Source organism: Mauremys reevesii, linkage group 2, assembly GCF_016161935.1.
Source record: "Mauremys reevesii isolate NIE-2019 linkage group 2, ASM1616193v1, whole genome shotgun sequence".
Taxonomy (NCBI): Eukaryota; Metazoa; Chordata; order Testudines; family Geoemydidae; genus Mauremys; species Mauremys reevesii.
The window spans coordinates 6,989,922-7,006,145 of NC_052624.1; the positions used below are offsets into that span (position 1 = coordinate 6,989,922).

Below are 16,224 nucleotides of genomic sequence, written 5' to 3' on the forward strand. Positions count from 1 at the left end.
AGAGAAGAATGAGGGGGATTTGATAGCTGCTTTTTCAACCCTGAAAGGGGGGGATGGAGAGATGGATCTAGACTCAGTGGTAGAAGTGAAGATGACAGAACAACTCAAGTTGCAGTTGCAGAGAGGAGAGGGAGGCTGGATATTAGGAAAACTTTTTCACTAGTAGGGTGTAGAGGTGGGTGGAAATGGGTTATGAGAGAGGGGTGGTGAATCTCCTTCCTTAGAGGTTTTTTTTGTCAGGGACAAAGCCCCTGGCTGATTTGATTTAGTTAGTTGGGTTTGGTCCTGCTTTGAGCAGGGGGTTGGACTAGATGACCTCCTGAGGTCCCTTCCAACCCTGAGATTCTATGATTCTATGATTCTATGATATAAAAGTGAAGCATGTCTAAGCATTTATTATAACTGTATAAGCGCTACATGAGGTCGTAAGATGCTCAGATACAATGTTGATAAGTACAGTATAAAGGCTGTGATCCAAAGCCCATTGAAGTTAATGGAAACATTCCTATTGACTTCAGTGGGATTTGAATTGGGCCCAAAATGACTAGATATGTAGTTTTGGTAATGCTGACCCTTCTTCCATCACCAGCGCAACTTGTCTACTGAGCAGTAACAGAATTCCAGGGCTTTGCAGGTCAGCTTCCGAGCGGAGGAGAAATCAGTAATGGGCAGTAACGTGTTTTATTTATATATACACCAGTCCTAGAACAGAGGTGGTTGCCAACAGCATGCAGGGCAATCTCTTCTTTCTGGAATCTCAGCCCAACAACAATGCCTAGTTCCCAAGATGCAACTCTGCTCAAGAATGGGCTCCACCCAAGGCACAGAGCAAACTCCACTTGTTCACACATTTCTTTCTTCAAGGACCACTGCCTCTAGGGAGAATCTTGCATAACAAAAACTAACAATTAGCAGCATGTCCTCCCTAAACTGAACATTTACTTGTGCACTAAGAAAAAGAACTTAGAAGACTATGTGGTACATCACCACCTGGTGGCGCCCGCCATAACAATAGTATGACCTTTGCTCCAATTTCATTTGGTATGAATCACCTTCCAGCTGCCTGGAAGCTGGGAGGAGTTGATGAGAAAGCCAAAGGTACAGTACCCTTAGCCAGCAGCTCTTGGGATGAGTATCTGTAACACATGGAGAGGGAACATCTGATAACTTCATTTCTTAGCTTCCATCTCTTGGTAACTGAGCATTTTTGTGGCTCTCTTTTATTCATCTGGGTCTGCTCTGTATTCCAGGTGTGTGCGCTTTGTCCTTTGTAAAATTAATAGTCTGAGCTGGCAGCCACCCTTGCCAATTTGTCCTACTTTTCTCGACAAGGACAGTCATTAACGGATCCAGGCTGAATGACTGGAATGTTAAGCGAGGCACGTGAATGCCTCTTAGCCATGCACTTTCCACGGGTATACTTCAGCTCCAGCCAGATAGGCGTAGAAAGTGTTTCTGTTATTTCCATCACTGTGCCCACCACCTTAGCGCCTGATCCAGCTCTGCTAAAGTGCATGGAATGACTCCCATTGAATTCATTCGGAGCTAGGTCAATCCCCTAGAGCCTAAAATGCCCCTCATTTATTAGCATGTAAAAGCTCCCCCTCCAATGGGATATTTTTTGACTCTCAGGGTCTGTCTACACTGTAATGAAAGCCCAGGGTTAATAGAACTCAAGTTAGCAAACCCTGGGTTTGCTAACCTAGGACTTGAGCATCTACACTCATTTGTAACCCCAGGTTAGGAATTGTTGAGTCCCAACTTGTGGCTCCAGCATCCACATTGCATTATGCAGTCCTGAGTCCATCTGCCCACATCCAAGACTTCCTAGTGCCCTCCCAAAATGTGGCTGCTTTAGCCTTTTGACTGCGGTGCAGTGTGGGAAAACTTGGCTGTCCACCAGACTGTCCAGAAGACAGTCAGCCATGCAGGGATACAGTTGGGCTATATCTACACTGCAAAGCAACAGGGCTCGAATCCTGGGTCCCAGCTTGGACCCTCCACCCCACAGGGTCCTGGGATCCAGAGTCTGAGCCCAGGGTTAGTGCAATGTGTACACAGAAGGGGGAGTTATCCTCGAGCCTGAGTTTGAACCCCGGACTTACACTTGAGTGTAGACATACCCCCTGAGACCAGGAGGAATAAAAGGGCAGAAAAAATAAAAACATAAGAATGGCCACACTGGGTCAGACCAAAGGTCCATCCTGCCCAGTATCCTGTCTACCGACAGTGACCAATGCCAGGTGTCCCAGAGGGAATGAACCTAACAGGTAATGATCAAGTGATCTCTCTCCTGCCATCCATCTCCACCCTCTGACAAACAGAGGCTAGGGACACCATTCCTTACCCATCCTGGCTAATAGCCATTAATGGACTTAACCACCATGAATTTATCCAGTTCTCTTTTAAACCCTGTTACAGTCCAGCCTTCACAACCTCCTCAGGCAAGGAGTTCCACAGGTTGACTGTGCGCTGTGTGAAGAAGAACTTCCTTTTATTTGTTTTAAACCTGCTGCCCATTAATTTCATTTGGTGGCCCCTAGTTCTTATATTATGGGAACAAGTAAATAACTTTTCCTTATTTAAATTTCCAGTGTCAGCCAAAGAAAGGTTACTTAACTGGAGGAGAATATTTACCCAAGTGGAAAGGAAAACACTGATGGAGAAGAGATGAAGCTATAGGTCCAGACTTATGAGAAAAAGGATGGCTTTGTGATTAAGGCCTTGTAATAGGAGTCAGCCTATATCAGGGTACGTCTTCATTACCCGCCGTATCGGCGGGTAGCAATCGATTTCTCGGGGATCGATATATCGCGTCTCATCTAGACGCAATATATCAATCCCCGAACGCGCTCATGTCGACTCCGAAACTCCACCCACGTGAACGGCAGTAGCGGAGTCGACATGGGGAGCCGCGGACGTCGATCCCGCGCCGTGAGGACAGTAAGTAATTCGATATCAGATACTTCAACTTCAGCTACGTTATTCACGTAGCTGAAGTTGTGTATCTTATATCGATTTTCCCCCATAGTGTAGACCTGCCCTCAGTTCAATATTGGTTCTGCCACAGACTTCCTGCTCAATAGTGGGAGATTCAAATAGCCACCTGGTGCCTCAGTTTCCCCACATTTACTTACTGCACAGGGGTATTATGATGATTTGGTAATATTTGTAAAGTATTCTGGAGATAATTATTTGCATTGTAGTTTAATATTAGGGACTGCATGAACTGGAGATGTTACAAATGTATAGACATGTCTGTGAGGGGTTATGTGTACAGGAAAAGGAAAAAAAATGTTTCCATGCTGTGGACTGAAATTCATGGTTTTTAAGGCCTGATGGTACTTTTATGACCATCTAGCCCTACGTTCATTACAAGATCTGAATGAGAATCACAGTATTTTAACTAAGAATTTGTCCGCGTCACCAATCCTGGATTTCAAACAGCAATCACTGTTTCATAGTTTGAGCTGCAGATATGATGCAGATGCAAAGGCAATGAGGAACAAGGGATGGACTGTGATGAACGAGAAGGTGATAGGTGGAGACCATGGAGGTGCATGCCTGTAGTGAGTCACCCGCTATGGAAGACCATGGCACCCCCAGAATTAGAGGCAGGATGCCCTTCATAAAACACAAGTTGCAGTGGAATCTGGCAAGGATTGCATGAGTTCTTTAGGTTCCTCCTGGTTTCTTTGATGCTTTTTGCCCATGAGTGTGTGTGTGGAATAGTGGCTGGATGGTCGTGACTGCATGTAAGTAGACAAGTCACTTAGGGCCAGAATTTTAAAGGTATATAGGTGCTTAAAGATGCAGTTAGGTGTCTAGTGGGGTTTTTAAAAGCACCTAAAAAAGTTAAGTCCCTAACTCCCATTGAAACCAATGGGAATTAGGTGCTTAACCTGCTTAGATCAGTGGAAGTTACGCACTTAACTGCATCTTTAGGTCCCTAAATACCTTGAAATCTTGCCCTTAATTTCTCTGAGCCTCAGTTCTCCCCACCTGCTTCCTTTTAGTCTTGTCTTTTTAGATTGTACGCTCTTCAAGGCAACGACTGTCTCTTTAATATGGTCAGCAGCTCACCAAATGGGGCCTCTGGGTGCCCCTGTGCTATGACTAATTATGATTTGGTTTAGCTCACTAGCTTTCTAATTGATTCCCTTGTAGCATGCCAGTCTCCATGGTGTCTAGTAAGCCTTCCCATATGTGTGTGAGGTCAGTACTCACATTGTAGCCATTTTTCAGATGGGGACACTGAGGCATGGAAAAATGCTGTTCAAAGTCCCACAGTGGGGAATCAAATACAGGAACCATGATTCACAGACACTCTGTTCAATAGACAAACAGTTCCTAAGTGTGGGAATTTAGAAGGAGGCTCACAAAGTCAGACTTCACAGGGTAAGTGCTGCTTCCTGCAGGGATCAAAGCCCACTGATGTTAGTAAGACTCTATTATTTCCTCCTCTGGGCTTTAGATCAAGGCCCGGAAGAGGAAGAGGGATTGTACCCTCACATGAGATCCTACTGTTAGAATTCGAAGCATAGAGCTAAAATGTGTCATTTGCCACCTGCCAAAGATCCGAAGAGCTGGTGCAGGGTGTGGTTGCCTGAGAACCCTGTACCTATACGTGATCCTGGAAACACGGCTTCCAATCCCTGCATGTAACATTTGACACTGCATGTTGCCAGCACAGCACAGGAGTGGAAAGCCTTCCTGCTACAGAGCGGGCACTCCTCCAGCGAGAGCACTCAGAAGGGGCTCTCAGGATAGCTGGAAACTGAGCCGTGCCAGAGATGTTGTAAGTGTTGTCTTTCTGTGGGAAGGGAAATAGAATGATCAGGCAACTTCACTGTAGCATCCCTAAAGGTTCTGATAGCACAGCAGGTGGCTGACTGGGTACTGTGCAAAACTGGTCTGAAAAGTCCTTGTAGCTAAAAGCATAAGCTGCCATGAAAGCTGCAGCTTAAAGTTGGTTGGGAAATTAGTTTTTTCCCCACAATTTTTTTTTCTAGTTTTCATAAAAAAAAACCCCAAAACATAAAACCCAAGAGCTTTTTGGTTTGGAGCAAAATCACAAATATTTTCAGTGAAAACATCATTTTCCTGGAAACTGAATTTGACAAAATTCCATTTTTTGACCCTCCAAAAATCCATTGAAAAAAACTTCCATTAGCTCTAGATAAAACTGGAGAGAGAAAAAACAATAACTGGAGGGTGGGAAATCAGAAGAAAGGGAAAGAAAGGAAACAATGACAAGTGAAGAGAACCTGTGTGTGTGAGTTTTGAACTAAACCAAAATCCTCTGCCTCAGATTTTCTGGGGTTTTGACAATTAGAATTAGTCTGCAAACAAGTGTTGTCATTTTAACCCTATAATTAAAGCCAATGGGTTGCCTAAGGAGGTGGTGGAATCTCCATCCATAGAGGTTTTTAAGGCCCAGCTTGACAAAGCCCTGGCTGGGATGATTTAGTTGGGGATTGGTCCTGCTTTGAGCAGGGGGTTGGACTAGATACCTCCTGATGTCCCTTCCAACCCTGATATTCTATGATTCTATGATATAAGCCCTCTAGAGTGGATGTAGTTAGACTGGTATGAAAGTGCATATAGTGGTATACCCTACAGGAAAGGGATAAACTATAGCAGTATATTAAAGGCATCTTTATAACAGTATATCTGCATCCACACTTGGTGTTGAACCAATATGACTATTTTAAAAAATCAGACCTCTAATCACCACAGCTGTACCAGTACAAAAGCTGCGTTTAGACTAGGCTTTAGCAAGGGAGAATCACAACCTCTAGACCAGCAGGTGATTTTTTTCCCTTCCTGTAGAAGCCTGTTAAGAACAATGACCACTTCCTTCCAGTGGAAGGAGCGCTCAGTCCATAATGAAACAGGGGACCATAGCCAGTGAATTAGCGTATATACCCTATAGAAATAAGCCTCCGTTAGAGTGGTCCACAGGCTTTCAGGCTTTCAAATCAGAAACTCAGAGGATTAAGAAAGAGGCAAAGGGCTAAATTCTTGTTCTCTGCTACGTGGATATAAATCCAGAGTAACCCCACGGGAGCTGATGGTTCCTATGGATTTACACTGGGTAACTGAGAGCAGCCTATGAACTAAAGAGAAAAAAAGGGGCACTCTTCTGCCTGCTGAAGTCAAGGTGAGTTATTGCTACTGGTTTCAACAACACCCATTGGCAAGCAATTAGTCACAGGATTATCCCCGTCCACTTCATCTGAGTTCTGAAAAAGCAGAACATAACAACGTTCCCTCTAAAGCAAATGGTTGTGGGTGGAGGGATGTCTGAATGTGAAATACAGAATGCTCTGAAGGACCCCTTTAGGATAGCAGTGTATCTCATGCTGAACCTCAGTTGTTGGGACATTAATGCACCCCGCTGTATTAAAGTGTCCTCACTCATACGCTCCTATCCATCAGCATTAAAAATAAAACCATAATTTTTGGCTCATTTGCATGGAAAAAAGCTTTCATGAGCCTGCAGATGTTCTCACTCCAGCACTTATAGTTTTATTACTCAAATAGGAACTTTTCACAAACCAAGTGTAATGAAAACATAATATTTAAATATAAACTCCATTTACCTTTCAAGTATTTTTCTTGTCCAAAAAATTTCCTAGTAATTCGTGTCTAAATCAGGCCTCACTCTCGTTATTCATCTCTTCTTGGGTTTATTCGGATTAATAGTGCTAATTCTCCTTTTGTGACATCAATCCTGTTACTATGGCAATGGACTGTGATGTCACAAATATAAGACAATGGCCTCTGGCAATGAATAAACATGCTGGGAGAATGAGTAATGAAGGAATTGGAGGGCACATATACTGTATCAAAATATCCTGGGATCCAAACTTCCCACAAATACCTTAACGCACTTTATACGCTTAGCTTTCATCAGATAAACTATTGGCTGTCTGTATGATAATTTTGTTGGGATTATTGATGGATAATATGTTGGGTGAATTGCACTTAGTTCTGCTGTGTTCTAATGGTTGCTTTTTCATAACTGTATGAAAGGTTCTTCAATCCAAGTCTAGGGTGAGCACATCAACACACAGTCATAAATGCTAGAGATGGAAAAGCCCTGCTTGGCCACCTATCTGCCAACGTAGAATTGTGCCCTACAATATATTGCTTTGTCCAGTTGTGGTCATAGACAGTTATATAACACAACTCATCATCTAGCCCAATGAATCTAGGCTACTTCCCTGGGGAGACTATTTGACAGTTTACTGGAGCTCTCTGTCAGAAACACTTTCCTCATATTTAGCCAGAATTTTCCTTTTTAAATTCATCCCATGTCGTAGTTTTTGCCCCTTTGTACTTAATGAAACAATTCCTCCCATTAGCGCTTGCATCCTTCAGATAGTTTTAGACATTGATCACAACCCTCCTTATTCGTAGTTTCACCAAAGGTATACTTAACTGGCCACATCCTCCTCTTAGGGCAATTCTCCTGTCCTCTTTGGCTATTGGACACTAGCCTGGGTTGCTTTTACTTGGGCCTAGGGCTATATTGATCTTATGTATTATGACAGGGTCAGGCCAGATGGCTACAAGAGAGTGGTTGAAGGTAGATACATTAGCTCCAGGTTAAGCAGGTCCCTTTTCCCTGGGTAAAATAACAGGGATTATTCCAGAACACTCAGGAACTTTCTAGAATTAATTCAGGCAGGCAGGCTAATTAGGACACCTGTAGCCAATTGGGAAGTTACTAGAATTAATTAAGGCTAATCAGGACACCTGGTATAAAAAGGCTCTCACTCCAGTTAGTGGTGTGTGTGTAAGGAGCTGGGAGGGAGAGGACATGCTGCTGGAGGACTGAGGAGTACAAGCATTAACAGACATCAGGAGGAAGGTCCTGTGGTGAGGACAAAGGAAGTGTTGGAGGAACCCATAGGGAAGTAGCCCAGGGAATTGTAGCTGTCGTGTAGCTGTTCCAGGAGGCACTCTAGACAGCTGCAGTCCACAGGGCCCTGGGCTGGAACCTGGGGTAGAGGGCGGGCCCGGGTTCCCCCCAAAACCTCCCAAATCCTGATCCAACACAGGAAGATCTCTGAGGCGAGCAAAATCTGCCAATAAGCACAGGACCCACCAAGGTAGAGAAGGAACTTTATCACAGTATTCATATGCCGCCCACCTCCATAGTACCAGAGCACCTCACAACATCCCTCGCAACATCTTTCCATCCTCACAACATCCCTGTACTGTAGGGAAGTGCTATTATTGCCATTTTAGAGATGGGGAACTGAGGCACAAAGAAACTAGGGCCCAGATCTGCCAGGGGGCTTAATGGCTTTCACCATTAAAAAAACAACAACTCTGAATTTATCTAACTTCAACTTCCAGACACTGGATCGTGTTATGCCCCACTCTGTTAGACTCAAGAGCCCATACTTAATCCAGTCACCCCTCAAATTTCTCTTTGTCAAGCTAAATAGATAGGTGACTTAGAATGCGATCCTCAAAAACCAGTACACTTGGCGGGGCGCTGCCTAAGCTAACCATTGGGCCATGCTGATGGGACAGTTGTGTCCTAAGCCCTACCCCTCTCTCAGAGAAAGGCTGCAGGGAGTTGCCTACTTCTGCTTGTGATCCACAAACTGGGGATTGACAGGTGCCCCTCAGCTTAACTCTCATGCGGGGCCTGATCAGGCAGGCATGCTTAGGGGCCACCTAATTCTACACCAAGTGGCCAGGGGAGAAGGAGCTCCCTGGTAACCGTTAGCCTTGTGGTTAGAGCACTCAGCCAGGTCAGGAGAGAGCTGGGATCAATATCCCCTCTGTCTGATGAACTGGGATCTACCACCTCTCAGTCGAGTGCTCAAACCATTGGGCTCTGGGGCATTCTGGTGTGGGTCTCCCTCAATCTCTGCTGTTGAAGTTGTTCCACTTTAATTTAAATATGAATGGGGCCTGAGAGAGTGAGACTCACTCTCCAGTCAAGCTGGTTCCAGCACTCCCCTGAGGGGCGGCAGATCCCTATTCAAATCTCTTCTGACCGGATAGTGGGGGCACTTGAACGGCTGGATCCCCACCTGCCAGGTGAGTACTCTAATCAGGGGGGTGAAGGTTACAAAGAGCTTCTCCTGCTACTGCTGCTCCCTCCCCTCGCCTCCCTGATTGGGCCCTATGTGTGAGTGAGGCAGAGGACCTGTCTTCCCACAGTTCATGGAAAGCTCCGGGGCTTAGGCCTCCAGAGGCCTCGACGGAGGCCGCCACACACATGCCCACAAGCAGAAACTTAGGCACCCAGAGAACTTTTACTACAAAAACATAGGTGTCAAGTGAATTTGGGGGCCTGCAGGGCTGGGCAGCAGCCAAGTTGGCGTTCTGTGGATGGGAGTGGCTCCTAAGTGACACACCCAACGTCACACAGGAAGTCTGTGGCAAAGCAGGCAATTGAAGATCAGTCTTGCAAGGCCCAGGTGAACACCCTAACCATGATAGCATCCTTTCTTTCTTCCAAGTCAGAAGCTCATTTCATTAGAAGTCTCCTAAGGAACTTCCCTGAAACTAGCTTAAATGTGACAAGAGTTTGAGATTCGCAATCCAAGCCTGTTCGTGGGTGCAATCTTTGGAGATGGATCTCAGGAAATAGGCCAATTTGGGTTGCCGTCCTCATTCTTCTGCTTTGAAAATCAGGCTCCCAAGGTTTCCTGTTCTTATATTTCCTATACATGTTTTCCTTGGATGAATAGACTTCATTTGCCTGGTGCTGGGCTTCCCATGCGTACTATGTTTTTGCTCAGAGAACTCAATGCTTTAGTTGTTTTTGGTGAGTGCTTTTTTATGGCGCATCAGATTTCCCCATGGGAATGGATATATATATGTGCTAGTTCTTGCACCAAATGTTGGAAAGGGAGGGGCAGAGATAAGGTTCTTTTGAGAAGGTACTTCTTGTTTTAAATGTGCACACTCATTTAAGAGGTAGTAGGGAATGGGGAGGATTCTGAATATATATCTTTACTCTCTATCATATCGGAACGATAATCAGAGTTTCTCTGTGTTAATTTCTTTGCTTTTTAAAAAAAAATATCAGGACAATACAAAGTAGGGTGACCAGATGTCCTGATTTTATAGGGACAGTCTCGATTTTTGGGTCTTTTTCTTATATAGGCTCCTATTACCCCCCACCACCATCTCGATTTTTCACACTTTCTGTCTGGTCACCCTAAGCGGCCCGTGTCTTGTCTTGTGTATATATGAAGTTGCTCAGCAGTGTTTCCAGCTACCTCTCACCTACTGAGATCTGTCAGGTCCCCTGTCTGGCTCATCATACCCCAATGAATTTGGGAGTAAGAGGAGAGAGTTCTGTAGATCCCTAGTTGTAATCAGATACTGTGTTGAGGGCCAGCAGTATAAAACCCTAAAATAGGAGCCCTTTGGGCCCGTTTTTTTGGATCCAGAGGGTAAGTGACTTCCCAGAGCCCCCTGTTTTGTACTGCTCTGAAATAGAGAGATGGAAAGAAATTCTGGAAGCTAACCAAAATGTCAGATCAGGCTACATGGGGACATCTGACTAGCAAGCCGAGAAACATTCCCAGCTGCAGAAGATTTGACACTTGGAGAGTTTTATATTACATTTATTATCTAGGATTTGATTTATAGCACATTTCTGTGTAGCTATATTCCCACACACACGCAACAACAAAACCCATAACAACCTCAACACTGGGCTGGAGTTAAGATTGAGAGTACATATCAGTAACTTAAGTGTGAAAAGAAATGGAAAGATGTTACAATGGTACACACCACTGGGGGATATATAATATATAAACACATTTCATATAAGTTTATGTATATGTGTATATATATATATATATACACACATACACACACACACACACACACACACACACAGAGCGCCAGATGGATACTAGATATGTTTATATTCCTATAAAATACTTGGTAGGTATCTTACCACTGCCTTACAAAATAATAGCTAAAGCTGAGTGGGAACTGTTTTTTCTATCCCGAAAAAATTTCCGAGATTTTGAAATCTCATCCTGTCATAAGAACGCTCATACTAGGTCAGACCAAAGGTCCATCTAGCCCAGCATCCTGTCTTCCAGAAGTGGCCAATGCCAGGTGCCCCAGAGGGAATGAACAGAACAGGTAACCATCAAGTGATCCATCCCCTGTTGCCCATTCCCAGCTTCTGGCAAACAGAGACTTGGGACACCATCCCTGCCCATCCCGGCTAATAGTAATTGATGGACGTATCGTCCATGAATTTATCTAGCTCTTTTTTAAACCTTGTTATAGTCTTGGCCTTCACAACATCCTCTGGCAAGGAGTTCCACAGGTTGACTGTGTGTTGTGTGAAAAAAATACTTCCTTTCGTCTGTTTTAAACCTGCTGCCTATTAATTTCATTTGGTGACCCCTAGTTCTCGTGTTATGAGGAGGAGTAAATAACACTTCCTTATTTACTTTCTCCACACCAGTCATGGTTTTATAGACCTCTATCATATCCCCCCTTAGTCATCTCTTTTCCAAGCTGAAAAGTGCCAGTCTTATTAATCTCTCCTCATATGGCAGCCGTTCCATATCCCTAATAATTTTTGTTGCCCTTTTCTGAACTTTTTTCAAGTCCAATATATCTTTTCTGAGATGGGACGACCACATCTGCACTCAGTAATCAAGATGTGGGCATACCACATCTTGATTACTGGATGTATATAGAGGCAATATGATATTTTCTGTCTTATTATCTATCCCTTTCCTAATGATTTCCAACATTCTGTTAGCTTTTTGACTGCCGCTGCACATTGAGTGGATGTTTTAAGAGAACTATCCACAATGACTCCAAGATCTCTTTCTTGAATGGTAGCAGCTAATTTAGACCCAATCCTTTTATATGTATAGTTGGGATAATGTTTTCCAATGTACATTACTTTGCATTTATCAACACTGAATTTCATCTGCCATTTTGTTGCCCAGTCACCCAGTTATGAGATATGCTTTTGTAGCTCTTTGCAGTCTGCCTGGGACTTAACTATCTTGAGTACTTTTGTATCATCTGCAAATTTTGTCACCTCACTGTTTACCCCTTTTTCCAGATCATTTATGAATATGTTAAATAGGACTTGTCCCAGTACAGACCCCTGGGAGACACCACTATTTACCTCTCCCCTTTCTGAAAACTAACCATTTACTCCTACCCTTTGTTTCCTATCTTTTAACCAGTTACCAGTCAATGAGAGAACCTTCCCTCTTATCCCATGACTGCTTGCTTTGCTAAAGAGCCTATGGTCAGGGACCTTGTCAAAGGCTTTCTGAAAATCTAAATACACTATATCCACTGGATTCCCCCTTGTCCACATGCTTGTTGACACCTCTCAAAGAATTCTAGTAGATTGGTGAGGTACGATTTCCCTTTACAAAAACCATGTTGACTGGTCCCCAACAAATTATGTCCCAAATGAGACAAAAAAATTCTAAATCTCAAAAAATTTTGCAAACTGACAATCCAAAGAAAGAAAGAAAGAAAGAGTGAGTCAATCAAAAGTGGGTCAATCAAAACATTTTGCTTCAATAATTTTTTGCAAAATTATAGTTATCTTAAGTTTCAAAACTGAATCTGAACATTGGCATTTTTCATTTAAAAAATGTCAAAATGAAACATTTTGACAATTTTGAAGCTCTTTATTTTGGAGAAAAAAATAAAAATTATTGATAAAACAATTAAAACCCAAATTTTAAATTTCCAAGCTATTGAACTGATCACAGTGTGATTTCTCTAGTATAATAACCCGGTCGGTGAATTATGACTGCATATTAAATCAGATTAAATCATCAGTTGCCAGTAATAATCACTGTGAACATTGGTATATTTTTCATTTGTGAAATCATGTTTATTTGTGAATAGCTGCATGATTTGACCAGCTCTCTAGCTGACTGGGTCGTATTTATCAAATAATTGTCTGAGACTTTTTCACATCATTCGACATATATTGTTGATCAATTTTCCCCACCTCCCACTATTCAGCCAGTTCTACTGTCTCAGCTAAATGTTTGATTGTCCATACACTGAAGTCAACATCAACCTTCCAATTCATTTCAGTGGTGTAATAAGAACCAGCATTCATCCTACAATGGTTTTGCCCTTTATCGCCATATTTGCTATTCTTGGAAATTCCACAAATACTCTTGTAAAGGCCAGATGTTGTGGCAACGTAAATGTTGAGTCTTTTAAGGGCAACACCCTTAACTCCAGATTTGAGGAAAAGGAACCAAAAAGACGTGAAGTGAGAAGAATATTGTTGGGAAATTAGATGCTAATAGATTAGGAGCTAGGCTGTTCAGATCTGATCTAATCCCGGTCCTTTTTTTAATCCCTCTCATGTAGAGAAGGAAAATAATAATAAAAAAAATTGGACATTAAAAGTAACTAAGCTTTTTTTTTTTTTTTTTAGAACCTCAAAATCTATTTGGCTGCAATTGTGGATGAAGGCTCAGGGTGGTCTTTCTGATCTCACTTCAACTGAATTCTCCATCCCTAGAAAGTAAGCTCCAAAATAATGGAAGTAGTGTTTATACTTTGGTTTTAACCTCAAAAAAGCAAGGGGATTCAAAGATAATGCTGTCGTTTCATCCTCTGTTGTGCACTAGGGAATACAGCTCATGATCCCTGGATAATCTTTCAAACCATATGAAGTAAATACCTAGGCATGGCCTAAAGTCTGATCCAATGCCCACTGCAATCAATGGAAATACTCCCAGTGACTTCAATAGGCATTGGATCAAGTCCCAAGTGAGGTAGGGTGGAATGATTTTCTGAATGTCTTTGTGGCTTCCATTCCAAATCTCAAAACCAGAGGGAGCAATATGTGGCTATATTTAAATAACCCATTGCTATATTTTGTTCCACGGACATTGATTTTATTTTTCAAAATTACGATATCGTGTAAATATGTTTTGTGTGCCACAAAATGGCATAAAAGAGGAGGGTTTTGCTGAGTTTTTTTTTTCAATCTTAAGTCTGTGGTGGGTCTATGAGGTACATATTGAGCTCTAATTAATCCAAGGCAGCTCTTATGAATCCAGTTATTTTGGCCATTGGTTATCCTGCTGCTAATTCACTTGTGGAAAAGAAAGATGTATGGTGGGGATTCGAAAGGCCTCCCCTCCATCGAATTCATCACACACATACACTCAGAAAATAGAATCCATCCATCCTTCAGTATCGTGAGTTTGGGTTAAAGAGCTGCATGGCTGGGAAAGTTTTATAATCACATTCTCTGGATTGAAATTATGTGGTAAAGATCAGGTTAACCTTGGTGCTGCTAGCTGCCAAAAAACACAGAAAATTCCTTAGGACGCCAACCTTTATGCTACACTGAGATTGAGCTTTAAAACATATTTTTATACTTGCAAATATACAGGCTGAATTTCGCTAGCAGAAGAATATACACTAGGCCAAATTCACCCCCCGCCCCCGTCTAATTTCATTGATTTCAATGTGTTTATATGTGTAATTGAATTTAATGTATCGACCAAATGTGCAGATCTAATCTCTCTCTTAAGCGTCACAGCATGAGGGACTTGCCTTTCTCATACCAGTCGTCGCCACTGGAGTCAATGAGAGAACAGAATTTGGTCCGATCCTATCAAATGACTAAGAAATAGGAAAACAATTTGATGGATAATTTCAAATGGCCAAAGTTGTTTTTACTTTGCAGTGTCCAGGGGGACCCTTTTCCCATTTGTGATGACATTTTCACATTTTTTTTTTTTTTACCAAAACAAATTTTTTTTAGCTATTTTGTTCTTGAAATCATGATGCGGCTGGGGGAAGAGAGTGGTTGCTACTGAAAACGACGTTTTCTTACAGAAAATTGGGCTTTTGGTAAACAAAACGGTTAATAGTGATTTTGAAAATCATTTTAAAAACACTAAAATGTTGACCAAAATTGATAACAGTGTTGCAGGAAACGCCATACAAAACAGAAAATGTCACTAATGTTGATGGTTTTCAGTGAAAAATATCTTTCGGTGTTTAAAATTCTGATTAGTCCTATTTCCAGTTGGTGTCACTCTGGTGCACAGATGATTCATATTCATAGAACGCTTTGTGCTGGTCCACAGAAACTTGTTGAAATTGAAGAAGTGCCAGATTGGAGTGGTCACTGGAGAGAAGGCCTTTCTCTTTTGAAGGGATTCACCCAATGGAAAACTCAGTGAACATATGTCTTTGGCATAGGTCTCAAGGCTTTCAAATATTTAACTATGCGAGAATTCCTGCAAAATATCAGTTCTCATCATACACAGAGGTTCAAACCAGAACACTAACAGGAGAGACTCTAGCAAATAACATGGAGACTTTTAAGAGAGAAAAAAAAGGGTTAGCTCCTTAGATGGTGTCAATTGACATAATGGATTTATACCAGCTGAGGCGCAGGCCCTGTATCTTTCCAAAGAAACGTAAATGTTTTGTTAGAATTACTGTATGGCTTGATGAAAGGAATACAGTAAATGTAATGAACTTGGATTTTAACAAAGGATTTTGTTATTGTTTCATGAAATCTTGCCTGAAAATTTAATTCATCTGGGATTAGATTGGATTGTGGTCAGGTACACTGCAGACCGGCTAAGCAAGCATAAAAAAAAAGATTAAACACATCAAGATTCGAGCTGGTCCAGAATTTTTCAACAAAACCTCTTTTGTAGGAAAATGTTGTTTTGGAAAAGTTGAAACGGTTCACAGGAAAGGGGAGGTTTTGATGAATTTCTCATGGGGGGGGATAAACATTTTGTCCCATTTTGTCATTTGTTCAACAAAAAAGCTCTGTTTTTCAGTTCAAAATGACTTTTTATTTTGAAATGTAAGTACATTTATAGTAAAAAAAATAAGATAAAAAGTCAAAATCTGAAGAAAATGTGTTGAAATTATTAAAATGAAACATTTCAAATTTGAAACATTTGAAGTTTGGTGGGTTGGGGGGGGGATTTTTGATGTGCAAAATTTGAGACTTGACTTTTCATCCTGATTTGGGAGGGGAAATTTTTTCAAAATCTTGAAAATTCTTGCAGGATGGGGAAAAACATTTCCCACCTGACTCTAATAGCAATGGATTCATTGGGATAATACATGGCTCAACCTTAGCTCCATTCAGATTTAATATCTTCATTAATGAACATGAAGTAAACAACACGTTCATGACATTTTGAGGTGACATCGAATAGAGAAAACTGCAAG

General features: G+C 42.0%; 1 long non-coding RNA gene across 1 annotated transcript; it reads right to left on the reverse strand.

The window, feature by feature from the left end:
- Positions 1-437: 437 nt before the first annotated feature.
- LOC120396622 lies at positions 438-6,689 on the reverse strand. The gene is made up of 3 exons (XR_005593256.1): positions 6,606-6,689; positions 4,568-4,813; positions 438-886 (listed from the first exon to the last, which is right to left on the reverse strand). It is a non-coding gene; the product is annotated as an uncharacterized LOC120396622 (long non-coding RNA).
- Positions 6,690-16,224: the final 9,535 nt, after the last annotated feature.